This window comes from Crocuta crocuta, unplaced genomic scaffold, assembly GCF_008692635.1.
Source record: "Crocuta crocuta isolate KB4526 unplaced genomic scaffold, BGI_CrCroc_1.0 scaffold279, whole genome shotgun sequence".
In the NCBI taxonomy this organism is placed as follows: Eukaryota; Metazoa; Chordata; class Mammalia; order Carnivora; family Hyaenidae; genus Crocuta; species Crocuta crocuta.
In genome coordinates, this window is record NW_027551570.1 from 4,288,642 (window position 1) to 4,310,336 (window position 21,695).

Genomic DNA, 21,695 nt, shown 5'->3' on the forward strand with positions numbered 1-21,695 from the left:
AAGTAATTTCGTCTAAGAATGGAAAGCAATGGAAATGTAAGGGATCTGAGAAGGGAGGTACACTATCGCATTGGTAAGTCTTAACACTTAATATATTACGTGGTTTTGTTGGCCACTCCTTTAATGAAAACTGAAGCCAACATTAGAGCACACCAAAAGGGAAGGAGAGAATCATGGATTAGGGAAAGTGGACATATTAAATCAAAATCAGAAAACTTATTTTTGCATATATCCAGAAAACATTCTCTTATTAAATTCTCTTATTAAAATTTTATAAAATGTCTATAAAGCATTTTGTTTTTTTAAGTTGACTATTATATCTGAAAAAAAATGACCACTTTTTTTCTTCCTTTTGTACTCATTATGCCTTTTATTATTTGTTTTATTATTGATTTGTTTTACTGTTCTATCTTGAAGTTTTAGTACAGTCGAGTAAAAGTGGTAATAGTGGACATCTGTCCTCTACTCTTCTAAGTAGCTTGCAAATAATGAAAGTTTTCAAAAAAACATACTACATTTTAAATAGTTTCCTGACTATTTAGATCACTTCTCTGAGATATTATCTGTACATTAAACTCTAAAAAGATATTCTGGAAAATACCTCATTTTAATCTAATATTAGTAGCTTTTGCATGGTTAATCATTCTCTTCCAAAAAATTTTATCTGTTTTATCTGAAGCTGTTGGTGTGTATTGAGATCCCTCTTTGATTTGCTAGTTTTAGATTATTTTGTTATTGCTGTTTTTGTTTAGTATAAAAATGACCTGTTTGTTAAAGTGTCTTTTTGGATTTTCACAAAAAAATTTTTTAAATGTGTGAATTCTGAACCCTTAAAAAGGTGTAACTACTCTAAAGTGCTGTGTTGAACTTTTCTCTTCTGAAGGACATTCTCTCATATTTAATTATATTAAACATTTCTTATGTGAATTTTTTTGATTTGTACATTCTAAAAATTATATAAAAATTTCCATACCAATTAATATTAATCATAATTTTCCTTATTAAATACCATACCGGTCCTTTATTTTACATTAATTATGATCTCATGTTTTATATACCATAGATAACCAGAATTTAAGTAAATAATAATAAAGTAAGACCATTTGAGGAAAATTAGACTGTGGTAAGCAGTTTATGACGGACTTCATAGTGAGAGAGGCGGAGCGGTGGGCAGAAGGGTAGTGATGGGAGAGGAGACCTATTTTTCTTGTGTCCTAGTCCCTCACAATTTAGAAGAAAGAGACTCAAGATAAGTGTGCCCAGAACTACAGAACAGGCTCATCTGATTTATCATTTATTCAGAGTATAAACAGTAGTCACAATAATTTGGTGAATGATCTTCATCCTTTTGTGAAAAAGTCTATTCAGTATCCTGAACACATCTATTATTACACAAAGTGTAAATATAATTTCTGTATTGCATTATTGGAGGTTAACAAAGCCCTTTTTTTGTTTTGCTTAACTCACAGACACAAGATTTGTTTGTTACAGCTGAGCATGTTACTATATATATTCAGTATTTATTCTTCTACTCTCCCCTCCCCATTGAAGCACACTTTCCTGATCTTCAATCACAGAAATTGATAAAATGAACCCTCACATATGGTGAATTTTGTTTTCTTATGTGGTCAAATATTCTGGTTATTGAAAGACTATCTTTTTTCCTTTCTAAATATATTTGGTCCCGTTTTCTTGTCCAAACAAATTCTTGGCATAATTTATGCTCTTTGGGATAATTAAAATGGTACTTTAAGTTCTAAAAATCAGAAGTGATGTTGAGGAGAAACAGGTAAACTAAACATTTATATATCTACTTCAGTATACTACTCACAATTGAATCTTGCTGATACTTGAAGTCCTGAAAAATTATACGGTTTTCTGACATACATAGTCTACTTAGAGTGTTAGAAGTTTGCTTGTTGTGTGTTTAGATTGTATGGTTTTATAAAAGTATTTAGTATTCTGTTTATTTGTTGTGGTTTAAGAGCTTGACTCCTTTAAGAAATCAAGTTAATCATTCATTCATGCAAAGATACACTGAGGTGATTGTTGTTTTTTATTGAAGAATAATTGACAGTACAATATTATTAGTTTCAAGCATACAGCATGGTGATTTGATATCTATATACATTATAAAATGGTCACCACAGTAAGTGTAGTTACCATCTGTTACCATACAAAGTTGCTAAAATGTTAGTAACTATATTCTCTATGTTGTATATTATATCCCTATGTCTTTATTTTATAATTGGAAGATTGTACCTCCTAATCCTCTTCACTTATTTTGTTCATTTCCCCCCTACTCCGTTCCCTGCCCAGCAACCTTCAGTTTATTTTCTGTATCTGAGTCTGCTTCTGTTTTGTTTATTCGTTTAAAAAAAATTTCCACATACACGTGAAATCATATGGTATTTGTCCTTCTCTGCCCAATTTATTTCACGTAGCATAATACCCTAGGTCCGTCCACATGGTTGCAAATGGAAAGATTTCATTTTTTTCATGGCTGAACAATATTGTATTGTGTGTCTGTGTGTCTCTGTGTGTGTTTGTACATGCCACGTCTTCTTTATCCATTTATCTATCAGTGTACATTCACCTTGCTTTCGGATCTTGGCTACTGTAAATAATGCTCCTGTGAACATAGGGGAGCGTATGTCTTTTTGAATTAGAATTTTCATTTTCTCTGAGTGGACACCCAGAAGTGGAATTGCTGGATTTTATGGTAGTCCTCTACTTTCAATTTTTGAGGGACACCCTTACTGTTTTTCATTGTGGCAGCACCAGTTTACATTTCCACCAGTGGTGCACAAAGTTTCTTTTTCCTCCACATCCTCACCAACACTTGTTACTTCTTGTCTTTTTGATACTAGCCATTCTGACAGGTGTGAGGTGATGTCTCATTGTGGTTTTGATTAGCATTTCCCTGATGGTTAGTCATATTGAGCATCTTTTCATGTGCTTGTTGGCTATCTATGTGTGTTCTTTGAAAAAATGTGTATTCTGGTCCTCTGTCCATTTCTAAATTGGATTGTTTCTTGATACTGGGTTTTATGACTTTATATATTTTGTATGTTATCCCTTATTGGATATATTACTTGCAAATATGTTCTCCCATTGAGTATCAGGTTGCCTTTTCATTTTGTTGATGGTTTTCTTCACTATGCAAAAGCTTTTTAGTTTGATGTAATCCCACATTTGTTTATTTTTGTTTCTGTTCTTTCTTGAGACAGATAAAACGTGTTGCTAAGAAGAATGTCAAAGAACTTACTGCTATGGTTTCAGGCCTTATGGTTTAAGTCTTTAATCCATTTTGAGTTGAATTTTGTATATTTTCATATTTTTTTCCATTTTCATATTTTTCATGTAGCTGAAGAGACTGTCTTTTCCCCACTGTGTATTCTTGCCTCCTTTGTCATAGGCTAGTTGACCATATCCACATGAAGTTATATTGGGACTCTCTATTCTGTTACATCGAGCCTTGTTTCTGTTTTTATGCGAGTACCATACTGTTTTGATTACCAGAGCTTTGTAGTATAGTTTGAAATTTGGGAGCATATCCTAAATTTTGGCAACTTGGAATCTTTGTTCCCAAGTTCCATACAGATTTTAGGATTATTTGTTTTTTTCTGTGAAAAATGCCATTGTAATTTTGATATAATTTGTATTGAATCTATAGATTTCTTTGAATAATGTGGACATTTTAAGAATATTCTTATCCATGAGCATGCTATATCTTTTCCAATTATTTGTGTTGTTTTTAATTTTTTTTTTTTATCATTGTCATAGTTTTTAACATACAGGTCTTTCACTTCCTTGGTTAAAGTTATTCCTGGGTATTTTGTTCTTTTTTGATGCAATTGTAAATGGGATTGTTTTCTTAATTTCTCTTTCTCATAGTTTTTTAGTAGCATATAGAAATACAACGGGTCTCTGTTATGCTGATTTTGTATCTTGCAACGTTAGTGAATTTATTTATTCCAGTAGTCTCTGGGTATGGGCTTTAGGGACTTCTATTTATTGTATCATGTCATCAGTGAACAGTGTTAGTTATTCCTTTCCAATTTGGATGGCTTTTAGTTTTTTGTTTTTTGTTTTTCCTTGCCTAATTGCCATGGCTAGGACCTCCAACACTATGTTAAAGAAAAGTGGTGAAATTGGGCATTCTAGTCTTGTTCCTGATCTTCTAGGAAAAGCTTTCAGCTTTTCACCATTATATGTGGCCTTTATTATGTTGAGGTACATTCCCTGTTTCCACTTTGTTGAGAGATTTTATAAGTGGATGTTGAATTATGGGAAGTGCTTTTTCTGCATCTTTTGAGATGATTATATGATGTTTATTCTTCCTTTTGATAATATGGTGTAGCACCTTGATTTGTGGGTGTTGAACTATCATCAGATCCCTGGAATACTTCCCATTTGATCATGGTGTATGATCCTTTAACTGTATTATTAGATTTGGCTTGCTAATAGTTTTTGAGGATTTTTGCATCTGTGTTCAACAGTGATATATTGGCCTGCAATTTTCTTTTTTGTAATGTCTTTGTGTGGTTTAGGTCATGGTAATGCTGGCCTTGTAAAATGAGCCTGATAGCATTCCTTTCTCTTAAATTCTTTGGGATAGTTTGAGAAAGACAGGTATTAACTCTTCTTTAAATGTTTGATAAAATTCACCTATCAAGCCATCTTGTCCTGGACTTTTGTTTGTTGGGTGTTTTTTGATTATTGATCCAGTCTCCTTACTAGTAACCAATTGTTTATATTCAGATTTTCAGTTTCTTTCTCATTCAGTGTCAGAAGATTGTGTTTCCAGGAATTTATTCATTTCTTCTAGGTTGTCCAATTTTTTGTGTATAATTTTTCATAGTAATATATTTCTGTGATATTGGTTGTAAATTCTCATTCGTTACTGATTTTATTTATTTGGGCCCTCTTTTTTTTGTTTGTTTTTTTTTGGATGAGTCTTGCTAAAAGTTTAGAATTTTTTTCAAAGATTATCCCACCAAATTAAATTGTGCTCAGAAGAGTTTATCTTTGCTAGGAGTCAGACCTTAGTTTTATTAATCTTTTTTACTTTTTTTTGGTTACTATTTTATTTCTCCTCTCATCTTTATTATTTCCTTCCTTCTACTAACTTTGGACTAATTCCTTTTCCTCGTTCCTTCAGATGTAAGGTCAGATTTCTATCGTAGGTTTTTCTTGTTTATGGAGGTGGGCTTGTATTGCTAGAAACTTTGTCTTAAAATTGTGTCTGTTGTTTCCTGTTGGTTTTGGAGCAGTGTGTTTCCGTTTTTGTTTCTCTTAAGAGATTAAAAAAATTTTTATGTTTGTTTATTTTTTGAGAGTGAGAGAGACAGAGCATGAGCCAGGGAGGGGCAGAGAGAGGGAGATACAGAATCTGAAGCAGGCTCCAGGCTCAGACCGTCAACACAGAGCCGGATGTGGGGGCTGGAACTCAGGAACAGTGAGGTCATGACCCAGGTGCCCCATCTTAAGATATTTTTTGATTTCCTCTTGGATTTCTTTCTTGACTCATTAGTTGTAGTAGCGTGTTGTGTAGCCTCCGTGTGTTGTTTGTGTTTTCTCCAGTTTTCTTCCTTTTTTCTCCATTTTTCTTGTAGTTATTTCCAGTATATACCATTGTGGTCAGAAAAGATGCTTCGTAGGATATCAGTCTTCTTTTAAATTTAAATTGTTTGAGAGTTGTTTCATGGCTTAAGTTGGTAATATTCTGAAGAATGTTCCATGTGCACTTGAGAAGAATGTATATTCTGCTGGTTTTTGATGGAATGTTCTGTATATGTTTAATATATCTCACCTAATGTTTGTTCAAGGCCAGTGTTTTCTTATTAATTTTCTGTCTGGATGAAATATTTGTTGATATAGGTGGACTGTTAAAGTCCCCTACTGTTACTGTATTCCTGACAATGTCTCCCTTTTTGTCTGTTAATATTTGCTTTATATGTAGGTGCTCCTCTGACTGGTGCATAAATAGTTACACGTATTATATCTGTTTTCTTGTTGGATTGATCCCTTTATCATTATGTAATCCCTTTTTTGTCTCCTGTTACAGCCTTTGTTTTAAAGTTTATTTTGTCTGTTAGTAAGTATTGCTTCCCCAGCCTTCTTTTTGTTTTCATGGAATATTTTTTTTTTTCATCCCTTCACTTTCCGTCTGTGTGTATCTTTAGATCCAAAATGAGTCTCTTGTAGGCAGTATATAGATAGGTCTTGTTTTTTAATCCGTTTGGGTCACCTTTGTCTTTTGATTGGAGCATTTATCCATTACATTGAAAATAATTATTGGTATGTATTTTTTCTCTTTCATTAATGGTTTTCTAGTTTCTTTTGTAATTTTTCTTTCTTCTTTCTCTTTCTCTTTTTCTCTCTTCCCTTGTGATTTGATGATTTTTTTTTTTAGTGTTAGATTTGAATTCCTTTCTCTTTATTTTTTGTGTATCTATTATAGGTTTTTGGTTTGTGATTGCCGTGAGGTTCATACATAACAGCCTATGTATTCATCAGTCTTACTTTAACTCAGTAGTCATTTAAGTTCTAAGCATCCTGAAAGCACTACACTTTTACTCTTTTTTGCCACTGTGCTTTGTTTTGATGTCATATTTTACATCTTATTATTTAGTGTATCCATTATCTAATTTTGTAGATTAAGGTGATTTTACTACTTTTTCTTTTAGTTCTCACACTAGCTTTATAAATGGTTGATCCACTGCTTTTTCTATGTGTCTGTACCAGTGAGATATTTTTCTTTCATGTGTTTTCTTATTTTTAGTTATGGCCTTTCCTTTTATATATAGTGAAGTCTTTTTAGTATTTCTTATAAAGCTAATTTAGTCGTGATGACATACTCTTTGTCTTGCCTGGGAAACTCTTTATATTCCCTTCAATTCTGAATGATAACCTTGCTGGATAGATTATCCTTGATCCGTGGCTGGAAGTTTTTTCCTTTTTAGAACTTTAAATATATCATTCTCACTCTCTTCTGACCTCCAAAGTTTCTGTTGAAGAATCAGCAGATAGTCTTGTGGGGATATGTAACTAACTGCCTTTTCCTACTGCTTTTAGGATTGTCTTTATCTCTAAATTTTGACATTTTAATTATGAGGTGTCTTGGTATGAATATCTTTTCTATCTCTTCATTGAAGTTCTTCCTGTGATTATCCTTTCATCTCGTGTGTTTTCTTATGTGGTCAAATATTCTGGTTATTGAAAGACTATCTTTTTTCCTTTCTAAATATATTTGGTCCCGTTTTCTTGTCCAAACAGATTCTTGGCATAATTTATGCTCTTTGGTTTTCAAAGCCAGACATTTTGAGGGCTTGTATCTCTTGCATAGGATATAAAGGTTGAGGTCCGTGATGTGGAGCTTGAGTCTTCTACTCCTCAGGAAAAAATTCCATACCTCTGAGATTCCTCCTGTTTATGGAGCACCACACCTGGGGTGTGGTTTATTACTTAGGACGATTTTATCTCTGCCCCTTCTACCCATCCTGTTGTTTTCCCTTATTGTGGAGGCTCTTTTCATCCGGTATGTAGGTCCCCTTCATAGGAAATTATTTTAAATGTGGTTGTAAATTGTTGTGTCCTTGAATGGAAGTGAGTTCAGGATCTTACTACCTACCGTCTTGAACCATGACCTTGATATTGTTAATTGTATGAAGCTGAGAAGGCCAGTCCATTAGGAGACGCAGCTCTTTGTGAGGAGTTTTTGCTCTGATGAGAGCTTTTTGTTTAAGAAGAAATATTAGTCTGGAAGAGAACTGTACCAGTCTAAAGATGGATGTTTTGGGTATGTAGAAATCTGAGACTAAATTGAACTGAAAATATGGCTCTTAGGAAATTAATAAACTTATGGTAAGTAGTTTCTAGGCACCAAATCTTGGTTAAATACAGCTCTAAATAGACTAAGCTACTGAGGGTCAAATTAGAGTAATAACAATGAAAAGAAAATAAACTACAGTATTTTTTTAACTTAGTGTTTTTTTTTTAAATTTATTTTATTTTGAGAGAGAGAGAGCATGAGTGAGCAGGGAGAAACAGAGAGAGAGAAAGAGGGAGACAGAATCCCAAGCCAGCTTTGCACTGTCAGTGCAAAGCCCAGTGTGGGGCTTCAACTCATGAACCAGGAGATCATGACTTGAGCTGAAGACAGGAGTCAGACACTCAACAGACTGAGTCACCCAGGCGCCCCAGAGCTTAGTGTTTTTTTAAGTTATCATACTTGAGAAAATGATTTACCAATCTATTTCCTAAAAGTATACGTAACATAATATACACATGGTCGAGTCTTATTGCCATGTGAGCTCTATTTTTTGGTCATCGCTATTCATTTGTTGTAAGAGCCAGAAGAAGTGGCCTAATCTGAAACTTCTGTCTTGTTTTAAATGTGTTCTGACTGAGTAACTCTGTTAGGTGTCTAAAGAGGTCTAGCCCTGTCAAGAGTGATGAGTTCTTCATAAGGAAATTCTGGAATTGCCTCTAGGAAGTATTTTAATAATTTCTTTGGAGCCCTTTTTAATTGGTTATGTCAACTCTAAATCTGAATTTTCTAGGACTTTTATTATCATTTATTCTGAGTATGATAATTTGTATTTGAAGACTTATTCTGGGATTTATCTATATTCATTGCATATTTATACTAATGAGGCTCAGGATGTATTTTATCTTTGGCCAAGCTGCCAAAGGAATGCCTTTTAAAAAGTCCAATTTGCAACTATGTATGATGTATGTGGTCTACCAAGGTTACATAATGAAAGCTAAGAATTTGTTGTTTAGAAAGTTTAATCTTAAATTGGTGTCTAACACTGAAGCACAGAGTGTGAGATGTTTCTTTTTTTGTAGTATTAAATACACGAGATAATATACTTCAGAGTGAAAATAAAGTGAGAGAAACTGATGTCTGAGCTTCCTGGTCCACCATCATAAGGGATACAAACTTCACTTTTGATGGTAGGTTTCCAAGGTACTTCAGTGAGGTAGAGATTAAGGAACCACTTCAGTTCACCCCCTGATTTTGACTTACATTACTCCTGAGTGTACATGAAGGCATTGTGATGTTGTGTAAAGGACGTGGCTTGTGGAGTGTTACAGACTGGAGTTTAAATACTAATTATTAACGATGTGATATTGAAAAAAATCAGTTTAACTATGCCCACATTCTTCATCTGCAGAGGAAGTCGGAATAATAATAATAGGACTTTTTCATACAGCTTTTATGGGAATTAAACAAAATGACATTTTTACAACACAAAGAAGAATCTTTCTTTTAGGACATCCTCCCCCTACCCCCACTCCCACCCCAAGTATTGGCCTGAGAAATTAACATCAGGCGTTGCTCAGAAAGGCAGTTAAAAGTTTAAAAGTACATTTTACATATTAATAGTCTTTAGATAAGGTCATTTTGAAAAATACTATTTCAGTGAATTTGTAGGCCATCATATTTTAAAAGCATAAATAATTTTAGATCCGGGAACCTAGTCTTTAGGGTTTTTTTCCTTCCACAGATACTGCTCTGGAAGGTGGTCTGGTGTTCAGTCACTGTAGAGGGCTGGAGAGTGTGTCCTTCTTAATAGGACACCCTTAATAGGGTTACTAGCATTTTTGCAGGCTTCAACAGGCCTGTTTTTTTTTTTTTTTTTTTTTAAAGTTTATTTATTTTGACACAGAGAGCATGGGGCAGGGGAGGGGCAGGGAGAGAAGGAGAGAGAGAATTCCAAAGAGGCTTTGTGGTGTCCGTACAGAGCCCCACGCTGGGCTTCATCTCATGAACCACTAGATCATGACCTGAGCTGAGATCAGGAGCCAGATGCTTAACCGACTAAGCCACCCCGGTGCCTCGCAACAAGCCTTTTTTAATCTGTCCTTGTAGGAGTGTGGTAGTTAATCATGCATTTACTGTCACATCTCCTTTCTGTTACCTTGGATGAGATAAATTACTATAAAGATAAAAACAAAAAACTTTGAGCATCATTTCCTAGAAGATTGTCTTTGGGCATTTTTTTTTAAAATGTCATGTAAGATTTGGGTGCCTTTCTTATTTGGTTGGGTTTCTGTCCTTGGAGAGTAATAGCCAGTTGCTTGCTGAATTTCCAGCATTCAAAATAGAAAACAACAATTTTTTGAAATAACTTCGTAATCCATCTGGTTATAAAACCAAAAGTTTTGGTATACTGCATTTATCATATATATGATCTTCCTCTTTTCATTTCACCAACTTCTAATCTTTTAACCTCAGCTTTTTTTCTTATGTGATTTTGAATAGTCTTAGTTTTATACATTTTATTGCAATATGAGACCATAGGAATCATTTTGCCTGGAATCTTTAGATATTTTTAAAGTGGTTTGAAGAATACATTTAAAAAGTTATCCTTCTGAGTAGGAAAAGTAAATTAATTTACTGCTGTTCTATTGAGTTAGGAGACTGAAAGCACTATTACAGGTATGATCTTGTTTTTATATTGTTGGAGTGTTATAGTAAACAAGTAACCTTATGCAAACTTTAAAATTCAGCTGGATTATTTATACCTGTTAGTTCTGCTCAAAGTGAGATATTAGATGAATCATAGAGACCACAATTTGGCAACTGTTTAAAGAGAGTGCATAATTGGAGATACTTCTAGACTTCCAGCAGTGTTGTTTTAGAATCAAGGAAACTTAAAAAACAAAAAAAAAGTCTCAAGTAGTTATGGAATTAGTTGTGAGTTTAAAACACTTCATATTAGTAAGCAAATCCAATTACTTGATGTTATAAAAGTTAACCAAAATAAAATTGAGATTGTTTTTTATTCTCAAAGAAACATACATTTTTAGGGGTACAAGATACTGAGGTAGCCGTATATATATGAAGTGATATAGTATGTGCTTTTTCTCTTTTTTTCTTACCCCTTCTCGTACCTTTGTTTAGTCCTTTCATAGCATAAACATTTTGCCTAACTCCTCAATTAGAAACCTTGGAAATTTACTAAGTTTATTTCTCTCCTTCCATTTTTATGTCTGTGTACCACCGTTTTTCCTCATATTCTTCGACTCTCAGTCCTTCATTCCTGAGGCTACTTGGCCAGTTTCACTGCAGTACTCTACACCACCACTGGAATTATCTTTCGAAAATACTAAGTGCTTGTAAATTGATTCAGCCAGTTTTCTGTGCTGCTAATGATCACCAACATTATCCAGTTTAGATTTCCTTTGTTTCTTTTTGAGAAGAAGCTAATAGGTAGTGAGATCAATAAAGGAGAAGTGGTAGTTTGGTAGTAAAGTAAGTGATGGGAAAGTCATGAGCCACACAGCAGAAAAAATCTATCTTCAATAACTGAGTCCTTTGTAGAGCTAACTTATTATCTGTTCTCTTATTATAATTAGTTTTGTCCACTTCTGTTTTCTGAGAACTAAAGCTTTTTCAGAAGTCTAGAATAACTTGAGACAGTGACTACTTTCTCCAGTGTAATCAACCTTCCTCCAGTGTAATCAAGTATGGTTTGAGTTTTTCTTTTTGCATAGTTTGAATGGCATAAATTACAGTGTTCACAGATAAAAGGTGGCAGGTAATGTTATAAAAAGGCAACAGATTAAAAAAGGAACTCTGAAACAAATGGAATAACATAAGGAGGAATAGTTAATGAGATATGGAATAATTTAGTCTAGAACTGAGAATTTAGAATACAAAATAAAATTATGGACAGTACTTAAACTTTTATCTTGTTTAATCAAAAATAATTTCTTCAAAAATCATATTTTTCATGGTACTTATAGGAACATACTTAAAAGAAGGGAATACTTTAATTACAAATATGTTTATTTCCTTATTGTACTGTGGAAGATGTGTACTTTGAAAGGTCCCATGCCTTACTTCGATCTGCCACAGGAAGGAAATGGACTAAAGGAAGACTAAAGCTTAAGGGAATTTTTCATCTCTTGGAGTCAGATTCAATCTGCTGCTCTCTTAGGGAAACCGCAGTTCCTGGAATTCTCTAACTTTTCTCAGGGCATTTAGATTGATCTTTAGGATTGGAATGAACCCTAAGTGCCCAAAGCAACTCTCAGAAGTGACCTGACTTCTTTCATTTATTTATATATAGAAAGTGATTGAGATTGATCTGTTTCTTGTTCTTAAGCTAATTCAAACTTGCTATTTAGAGCTTGATTCTAAACACATCCTAAATGTAACCAGGATATAGGGAAGAGAGGTTATCTTGTTGGCACCAAGAGAAATAGTAAAAGATGTAATCTTTAAATCACAAAAGTTATTTTCTTGCATTGTGTATACAATGATTTCTGTCTTGCCTGGAGCTTCTAGTAGTCTGGGATCTAACTTGGTACTGACTGTGGTTAGTGAAAACGAGCATGACTGTGAGAAAATAATATATATATTTCAAGATGAAGAGTCATTTAGGAAACAAAGATATGCTCTATTATTAGGACAACGTGGAAGCATTTCATTTACCATAAAAGCCAGAAAGAAAGATTTATATACTGTCAGTACTTTTGGGATTATTGGCTGTATAAAGGTTTATAGGGTTATGGGAATTCATTAACAGAGTAATGGTCAGGTAAATTACACTTAATGTCGCCTTTAAATTAATAGAGCGTGTTATAATGGTTAAGACCACATGGACCCTGAGTTCAGATCACATGGGTTCAAATCCCAACATTACCGTTTGTTAATGTTGAGATCTTGGTTAAGTTAGTGTGCTCAAGTTCCTCTTAGTTTTTGTTTGTTTTTATTTTGAGAGGGAGGGAGCGAGGGAGGGAGAGAGAGACAGACAGACAGACAGACGATCTGGGGAGGGGCAGAGAGAGAGGGAGAGAGAATCCCAAGCAGACTCAGTGCTCTCATTGCAGAACCTGATGAGGGGCTCAATCCCACCACTGGGAAATCATGACCTGAGCTGAAATCAAGAGTTGGACACTTAACCGACTGAGCCACCCAGGTGCCCCTGTTTGTTTTCTTTTTTTAAAGGGGCATGGTTAGGATGGAGATGAGGAGACATTAAATGAGATATACCATGTAAATATCAGCAACACAGAATAGTAGTAATGTTATTGTTCCTGAAGTTCTTTTTCAAGCAATTTTTATTATCTTTAGTTTTCTATTCCCTATCATGGTCCTGATGTAAATCATGGGATCAAAAACAGAAACCTGAGTGGGTATTTTCTTTGATTCATAAAAATACAAGGAGATACTATGTAATAAACTTAAAATTTAACTGCCCGTATTTAGCTTCTCAGATAATATGTCTTAAAAGAACAATATCCATTTGAGATTTCAAAAAAAAAAAAAAAAATTCAGTTAACCTTGGATGAAAGTTTGGAGCTTTGGAATTTGTTAGAGAGTGCATGCATAAGTGGGGGAGAAGGGGGGGGAGAGAGAGAGAGAGAGAGAAAATGAGAACGAACATCTCAAGCAGGCTCCATAGGACTGGATTCCATGACTGTGGGATCACAAGTGGAACCAAAATCAAGAGTCAGATGCTCCACTGACTGAGCCACCCAGGTGCCCCATGGAATTTGTTAGAATCTTTAAGTCACTAGAATGTTGTTAAGGCAGCCCTGCCTCCATTCACCAGTAGATCAAGTTGATGGGAGCTGCTGAGACAATGACTGGAATGTATGCTTCCATAGTGACCGTTGTGGTTCATGTGGAAGGAAAGGTAGACATTCTTTATTTTTAAATGATCTTAAGCGTCTGGAAATAGAGTAGACGTTGTCTTTTCTGAATGCTGCTTTGGTACCAGTGTATGCTAATATTCATTGGTTTCACTTGACAGGGTTTCCTGTAACTATCACTGTATTAGACCCTCTCACCTAATTACTGGATTCCTTAATCAACTATTATATATATGTGTGTATATATATATTTTTTTTTTTTCACCAAAATGTTCTTTGTGAACGATTCATCTCCTTTAAACATTCCTATGTCTTTTGACGTATATATATCCCTAGATGACTTAGTTTTAATCATAAGACTAAAATCTATATTAAGGAAAATCAGTTTTGATGGAGGCATTTTATGTATAGTTAAAAGTGCTTTTGTTTAATCGTCTCTCTTTCCATTGGGAAGGAACCTTGACAGTAGTTGTTAAGAAAAATACCTGCAATGTTTATATTATGTTGGGTACAAATTAATTGGACTAAATAATATATATGTTCAACAAATAATTTAAAAATTACATGCTAAAGAAAGGAAAGTGGTTGCTATTGGTAGATATCTTTTAGAAAGCCTGAAGGGTCATCTTTTCCACTTCTGTTTCAGAATCCTTGAGAAGATCCGTTTGGCAACATCCATTTTTAAGAAGCCTTTCAGGAGGTACCTGGATGGCTCTGTTGGTTAAGCATCTGACTCTTAATTTTGGTTCAGGTCATGATCTCACAGGTTCCAGAGATCGAGCCTTGAGGCGGCAGCACAGAATCCGCTTGGGATTCTCTCTCTCCCCCTCTCTCTGCCCCTCCCTCCTGTATGCATGCGTGCTCTCTCTCAAAATAAATAAATAAATTAAAAAAAAAACTTCTCAGGTAGTTTCTATACACAATAATGTTTAGAACCATTGCTGAACTCTCCGCCTGCAGTATTATCCTACTGGCTTCTGGCCCTTTTGATGGAAACTACTCTTCCTCCATGAGGGGAAGAACTAGGGTGAGCCCAGGTACTGGGCCCGATGACCTGCTATGACCTGTGCCCTGAAATTTCCAAAGCTTTCAGTGTCAATCTTAGTTTCAGAGTCCTTAGCTCTGAGTCCTTTCTCAACTGTGACTCCTATGGTGATGGAAGAGATCATGTGAGTGGTGACACATTTCCCCGAAATATATTTCCTGGCAAGGTAGAAATTGTAGGTGAGGAAATGTAAGAGAGCTTCAGTCGTCTTCTGGGGCTGGGTTTGAAATTTATTTTAAAGGCCGATACCTGCTACCCTCCTCTTTAGTGGAAAGAAAATGGGCTGTGGATTCAGGTATGCCTGGGTTAGAAGTGTGCCTCTCTCATTTACTGGCTTTACTAGCAACTCTGAACACGCCTCTAACTCCAGTGTCCGCATCTGAAAAGTAGGCTCAGTAATTGTTAAATTCTAAGGTTATTGTGAGGATTAATGATGACCTGATGCACATTTTTAGAATGCTTTAGCATATCTTTAATAGTTCTTATCCCAAGTAGGCATTTCAATAAATGATGACTATTATTTAGCAACTTAAGGTAAGGCAAATATGCCTTATGAAGTTAACCATTTACAAGCTATATGACTTTGTCACATTATGATGTATATATTTTTCTGATCTAATGTGGTAGGATAGCTAGAAATGAGGAAGATACAGCATATGTGTAGGGAGTTTTTTGGGGCAAGGGGAAACAACGTAGGTGCCTTTTTTGTTGTTGTTGCTACCCATATCCTAGTAAGTTCTAAATCTGATTTTAGCCCAGACCTTTCTTAAAGCTCCAGACTATTATAGCTCTGATGTTTACATTGAAATCTGTGCAAGACATCTCCAGTAGGTAATTCTTTAATATGTCCTAGTGTTAACTTGGTCTCTTTCCTCCAACAACTGATCTTCTTCCAGGTTTCCTTACACCTCTGAATGGAATTGTTATCCAACTTCATCCTCCACAAAACTGAATCTTTCACCAAATTCTTCTGTTGGCCCATAAATATTTCTGCCTTCTCTTCCCCATCTTGACCACCATCACTTTAGTCTAATCTACTGTCGCCTTACGCCTAACTCCTCCCCTGTACCTTTTTTGTCTCCATAACTCTGCCAAATTTGATAATTTTTCAATGTGTAATTGATTCTCATACCGTATTTAAAACCCTGTGGTACTTTTGCCTTATTGATTTCTTCCGATCCATTTTGTGGCACATATATTCCCTCTCTAGCTGTGACTGGCCCCTCTGCTTCTCTTTCTTGACTCAGAATGTGCTTATCTCATAATGCTTTGAGACCTAAGTACTTGCTATTCCTAGACTGCCCCATACTTTTCAGATCTCATCTTAAGTAGTCTTTCTTTAGGTCTTTGCTGACCTTGGGGCTAAATCAAGTCTCCTGTTATAAAATCTCATGGCTCACCCCTTCCCCTATTTTTAATAGCATTGATCTCTGTTTGTAGTTATGTATTTGCATCATTATTGGATACTGTCTGATATCTTAAGTAAAATGTAAGTTCTATGAGGGCTGAGAATTTGTTTACAAAGACCTAGAATAGTCCTTACAACAGATGAGAAGTAATAAATGACTGCCTGAAACACATAACTAGGCAATTAAAATACAAAGTGTTTAATTCTAAAGTGAGGTAAGTACAGATGGAGTCACAGTGTTGGCATATTAAACATTGTTATTTGGGAATACTTTAGTTATTGTAGCATTTGTTTGATCGGCCTCTAATTTTACTTTTTCTATTAAAAATAAAGATAAGTAGTATTTTGAATTTTAAATTTCCCAGTACAGATAAAGATCTTTCAGAAGTTGATTGTACTTGAATGTAGCCGCAGAGTAAAAACTTTCCCCTTTCTTTACATCTCAAAAACATATAGCTGATGACATACTTCTTGATGCTTACCATATGGAATGTGTTCATGTATGTTTGTTGCCTAAGGCATAGCAATTTTAAAATACTACCAGAATTTACAAAGTCAGGAAATCATAGATTTTTATAGTAGGTTTCTCAGTTTTTATTAAAATTAAAAAGGAATCAAGAAGATTAATATAATATTGGAATTCAGCTTCTGTGTTGCTTGTTGGTATTTGGAACTCAAGTAAAGTGCATGACTGTTGTTTGCAGCTTGACCGTTATTGTGAAAACTCTTAAGACTTCAGTATCTTCTTGAAAGTTGGTTTAGTACCAGTGTTTACATTTTAAATTTAGTGCTTTCAATAAGATTTTGGTTTCCACCTCTCCTGAATTCTCCCTAGGAGTGCACAACGTCAAAAATAAAGAGGCACAGTCAGCAGAAAAAAGAGGTGGTCTGAGCATTTATGCGTTAAATATGCATGTTAATTAGGAAAAAAATTAGAAAAATATGAAAACAGATGTTACATAAATTATTGCAGTCCCAGGGCAGCAGTAACTTGTACACTGACAATAATTTTTATATGTGCATGTGTACATCTATTTCTAGATTTTCTCAATATTTATGCAATTCCATGGAGAATAACTAGAAAAAGAACTGGTATATCCTTTCAGTGATAACTAATGGTAAACATTTTTTCTGCATATCAATGGCTGAAGAAGTCTAGTTTCATACAGTCTTACTGTAAGATGAAGCCTCTGTGTTAGCTAACTCTGCCTTGTAGGTCTTTTTCTCCTTTTGGGTTTCTCTGATGGTATGCCAACGAAATATTTCATTGAATATATCCTGTCAGAGCAAGAAAGTAAATTACTTCCCAAACAGTGTGTGAAATGTAGAATTGACCTGAGTGTAAAGTATATATTTAGAAATAAAACAAATTATAACTACTCAGTATACTGATTATATTAGCAGTGTTTCTTTGGTTATGAAGAAATAACCATTATGAAGAATTAGCCATCATTCTCTGAATAGGATTGACAATGTAGTGTGACAAACTATATTAACTCATAACATAAACACACATTTGTCAAATACACGTGTATTTGAATAATTGAAAGATATTTGAATGTCCTTCCTTACAAAAAGTCATCCACAGAATAAAAGTGGTCTGTGTTTTTACAAGGGAAAGATAAGAAATGGAGACATGTAGCAATTTTTAGCTCAACCATACAGAAAAAGCATGTGAATGTTACTGTCCAAAGAGGTATTGACCATATTTAGTCACATGCATATGTAATTTAGAAATGAGTTGTTGGTAACTTTTTGGATAGAATTGAAAGTTAAAATGAGGAAATGCTACATCAGAATGTAATAAATCATTCTATCAAACAGAACATGAATTGTATCAATACAAGAGCATAAAAGTTTCTGGAAATGTGTCTAGAGGTCAGTGCCACATTCATTTCTCTTCTTTAGAAATCCTACTTCGTTACTTGGTTTCAATAGCATATGATGCTAAAATATGTTTTAAGTAATTTCTTTTGAAATCAGTAGGTTTCACTTATATCTGTTATCATAATACTTTTCAGTTCTGTGGTATTTATTTATGTTTCACAGTACATTACCTAATTACTTTTGTCCTTTTGTACATATGTTGAGCTACTAGTAAGTTCTGATAGGTTATAGGAAATAAACTAATATAGAATAAAATCTAGAGGAAAGTTTTAGTAATGTTTAGTAATTTGATATTAAGAGGTTCTTAAGTTAGATAGCTATTTAAGAAATCTGTCATTCTTGCAGATTTCATGTAGGTAGTATCTGTGTCTGATATGAGTTTTAGAAGAATATTATTAAAGGTGATAAGACATTTTTCTTTCTCCGTATTCAAAAAAGCTAGGGAAATTAATTTTTGCATCACAAATAATATTTACTTGTTACACTGATATATCAGTATTCAAATTTTACATTTTATTAATGTTTGGAATCCTTTTCAATGGAATTTTTTCCCCATGTTTGTTTTCAAATGGCAGATTTCCATTTTTTTAACTCTATGTAATTTTAGTACTTGGTATTATTTTACTATGCATTAGAATAGTGTGTTCATTATTTGGACACTTTTGTCAGTGAAATGAAGTTGTAGTTGTAACATGTGATTTGATTTATATAGAGATGTTTTAGATTTAAAAACATTTTTAAAAGTTTGCCATTTATTGTAAGTATAATAAAATGACTTCCTTTCTTCCCGAAGTTAAAATAGATGGTGGAAAGGATGATTAGACAGTAGGCTAACACTGAAGCCAGAAGCCTAAAACAGTAGGATGTAAATTTTTTCAGCTTGCCTTTTGTATTGTTTGCTTTGGTTCAGGGTTCTTTCTGGGATAGGAATGTGTGAAGCTGTTTTATTTATTTATTTTTCTAGGTATTTGCTTCTTTGTCAGCAGCGCTCAAGTGATCTCTACTTCTTCATTCTTCTTTGCTTCCTGTCTGCTAACCAAGACTTGTGTTTGGAGAACTCTTTTGTACTGAATCTGAAGTCATCTTTGACCTATAATAAGAGCATGCATTTTCAAGTGTCAACTAGATTTTTGGATCAATAAAGGTCTCCTGTAAGGTAAGCATATATTTATTCAAAATGTACATTTAAAAATTGAATACTATTAATATCTGTCTTAGTCTCTTTGGGCTGCTCTAACAAAAATCCCATAGACTTGGTGACTTATAAACAACAGAAATTTAGTTCTCATAGTTCTCAGTCTTCACAGAGATGGAGAAGTCCAAGATAAAGCAGATTCAGTGCTTGATTCACAGACCGCCGTCTTCTTGTGTGTCCTCACCTGAGGGAAGGAATGAGAAAGCTCCCTGCGGTCTCTTCTTATAAGGACACTAATCCCATTCATGAGGGTTCTGCCCTCAGAATCCAGTCACTTCCAAAAGGCCTCACTGGAATACCATTACATTGGGAATTAAGATTTCAACATGTGAGTTTTGGGGGGGCATAGACACTTATCCATAGTAATAAGTTCTGTAGATTCGTGTGTGTGTGTATTTATATATTCTGCCAGATTTAGGTTGTAGGCTTCTTCAGGGAATGATGTTGTTCTCTAACACAGTTATTCAGAGTTCCCTGATTATTTTCTTTGCACTTCTTACATCTGTCTAGTCATCAGTCCAATCTTTTCCTTTCCCTTATTGTTTTCCTTCTCCTTTAACTGAACCTTCTTGGGGGTCCTTAAAAAATGTTTTCCTGTCAGCAGACTTTCAGTACTTTCCATATAGAGTGCTTTTGGTATCCATATCTCTTTCTGTCCCCTCTCCTCTGTCTTCATTAAATTTGTGAAAGGAATAGCAAAACTAGAATTATTGAACTTAAGAGCTGAAGGTGTCTCGGATAGGCATTCACATTTATTTTAACACAACCCATTGTAAGGAATAAATCTTACATTTATGAGCCATTTTCCACAGGTATAAATGTTCCAATGAAAGTGAAACAAAAGTTGAAATAATTTTTACCCTAACTACCTGGAATGTATGCTGTTCTCTATTCTAATTTTTGTGTATTTCATTTACTACATGCACCTTCCCATAACTAAATGTATTTCCCTATTCTAATAATGGATTACCTTTGCAATTTCAGAAACCATATTTACGTCACTTGTATATTTGTTCGTGACTGACTCATTGGGAAGTAAATGGATTCAGACAGTTTGTTTTCTATCTCAGTCAAGCTGTCCTTTATCTTGTCTTCTCCATGCTTCTCATCTCTTAAATTCACTACAAGCTTTCAAATGATGTGGTCAAAGAGCTGGGTAGCTACTGGGAAACACCAGAGCACTTGGTTGGTTCTTCTGTAGTGAGAACACAGCTACATATGGTCATATCTCAAAATTTGAAGAGGGGATCAACCTTTGATAGAACCATCCCTTTATAGTCAAGTATATATTTCTTTATTCTCTTCTTCTCTCTATGTAAATTGTATGTGTATGCTGATGCCCTCATTTTTGGCTTAAAAAGTTTTTAACTTTTTAAGTCCTTTATATCAGCTTAGAATAACCCAGATCCTTTGGCAAAGTGATCTCTTTCAGTACCCATTCCCATCACATTTATCATTTTTATCCTTTAAAAAATTGCAAGCATTTTTTCTGATTATAAAAGTAAAAGCTGTGGCAGAAGGGATGGTATATATAGAAAAGTAAAAAGATAATAAAAATTATACCTAATCAAATGAAGCAAAAGCAATTCTAAGAAGTTCATAGTGAAAAATGTTTACTGTAAGAAAAAAGAGCTCAAATAACTGTACACCTAAAAGAACTAGAAAAAGAACACACTAAGCACAAAGTTAGTAGAAGGAAAATAACAAAGAGCACAAATAAATGAAAAGGAGACAAAAATGACAAGAGAAAATATCAGTGAAACTAGAGCTGTTTTTTTCCAAAATACAGACAGAACTTTAGCTACATGTCAAAAAAAAAAAAAAAAGTACTCAAAAAGTAAAATTAGAAATGAAAGAGGAGATGTAACTGACACCACAAAAATACAAAGATTGGGGCGCTTGGGTGGCTCGGTCAGTTGAGCATCTGACTTTGGCTTAGGTCATGATCTCACAGTTAGTGAGTTTGAGCCCAGTGTCGAGCTCCGTGCTGACAGGTGGAATCTGGATTCCATTTTAAGTTCTGTGTTTCCCTCCGTCTCTGACCCTCCCCTGATCATACTGTTTCTCTCTCTTTCTCAAAAACAAACATTAAAAACTTAAAAAAAAAAGAAATATAAAGATCATAAGTGATTACTGTGAATAATTATATACCAAAAAATTAGGCAATCAAGAACAGAAAAGTTCCTGGAAACTTACAACTTACCAAGGGTGAATCATGTGAAATAGAAAATTTGAACAGACCAGTCACAGTAAGGAGATTGAATGAGTAATCAAAGACCTCCCAAGAAAGAAGAGTACAGGACCTGATGGCTTCAGAGGTGAATTCTGCCAAACATTAGTAGAATTAATGCCAGTCCTTTCCAGACTCTTCCAAAAAATAGAAGAAGAGGGAATACAGTCGACTCTTAAGCAACATGGGTTTGAACTGATGTGGATCCACTTTTATGTGGATTTTGATAAATATAATACAGTACTGTGCATGTATTTTATGTTTTTCTCTCTTTATTGTAAGAATATAGTATTTAACACATAGAATATACAAA

At 34.4% G+C, this 21,695-nt stretch overlaps 1 protein-coding gene across 1 annotated transcript in view; it reads left to right on the forward strand.

Moving 5' to 3' along the window:
* Positions 1-21,695, forward strand: part of TBC1D5 (TBC1 domain family member 5) — a 536,447-nt gene that overhangs the window by 115,644 nt on the left and 399,108 nt on the right. Inside the window, exon 3 of the mRNA XM_077750881.1 lies at positions 18,922-19,113. The gene's annotated coding sequence lies outside the window, so the exon portion shown is untranslated. The remainder of the gene's footprint in view (positions 1-18,921; positions 19,114-21,695) is intronic.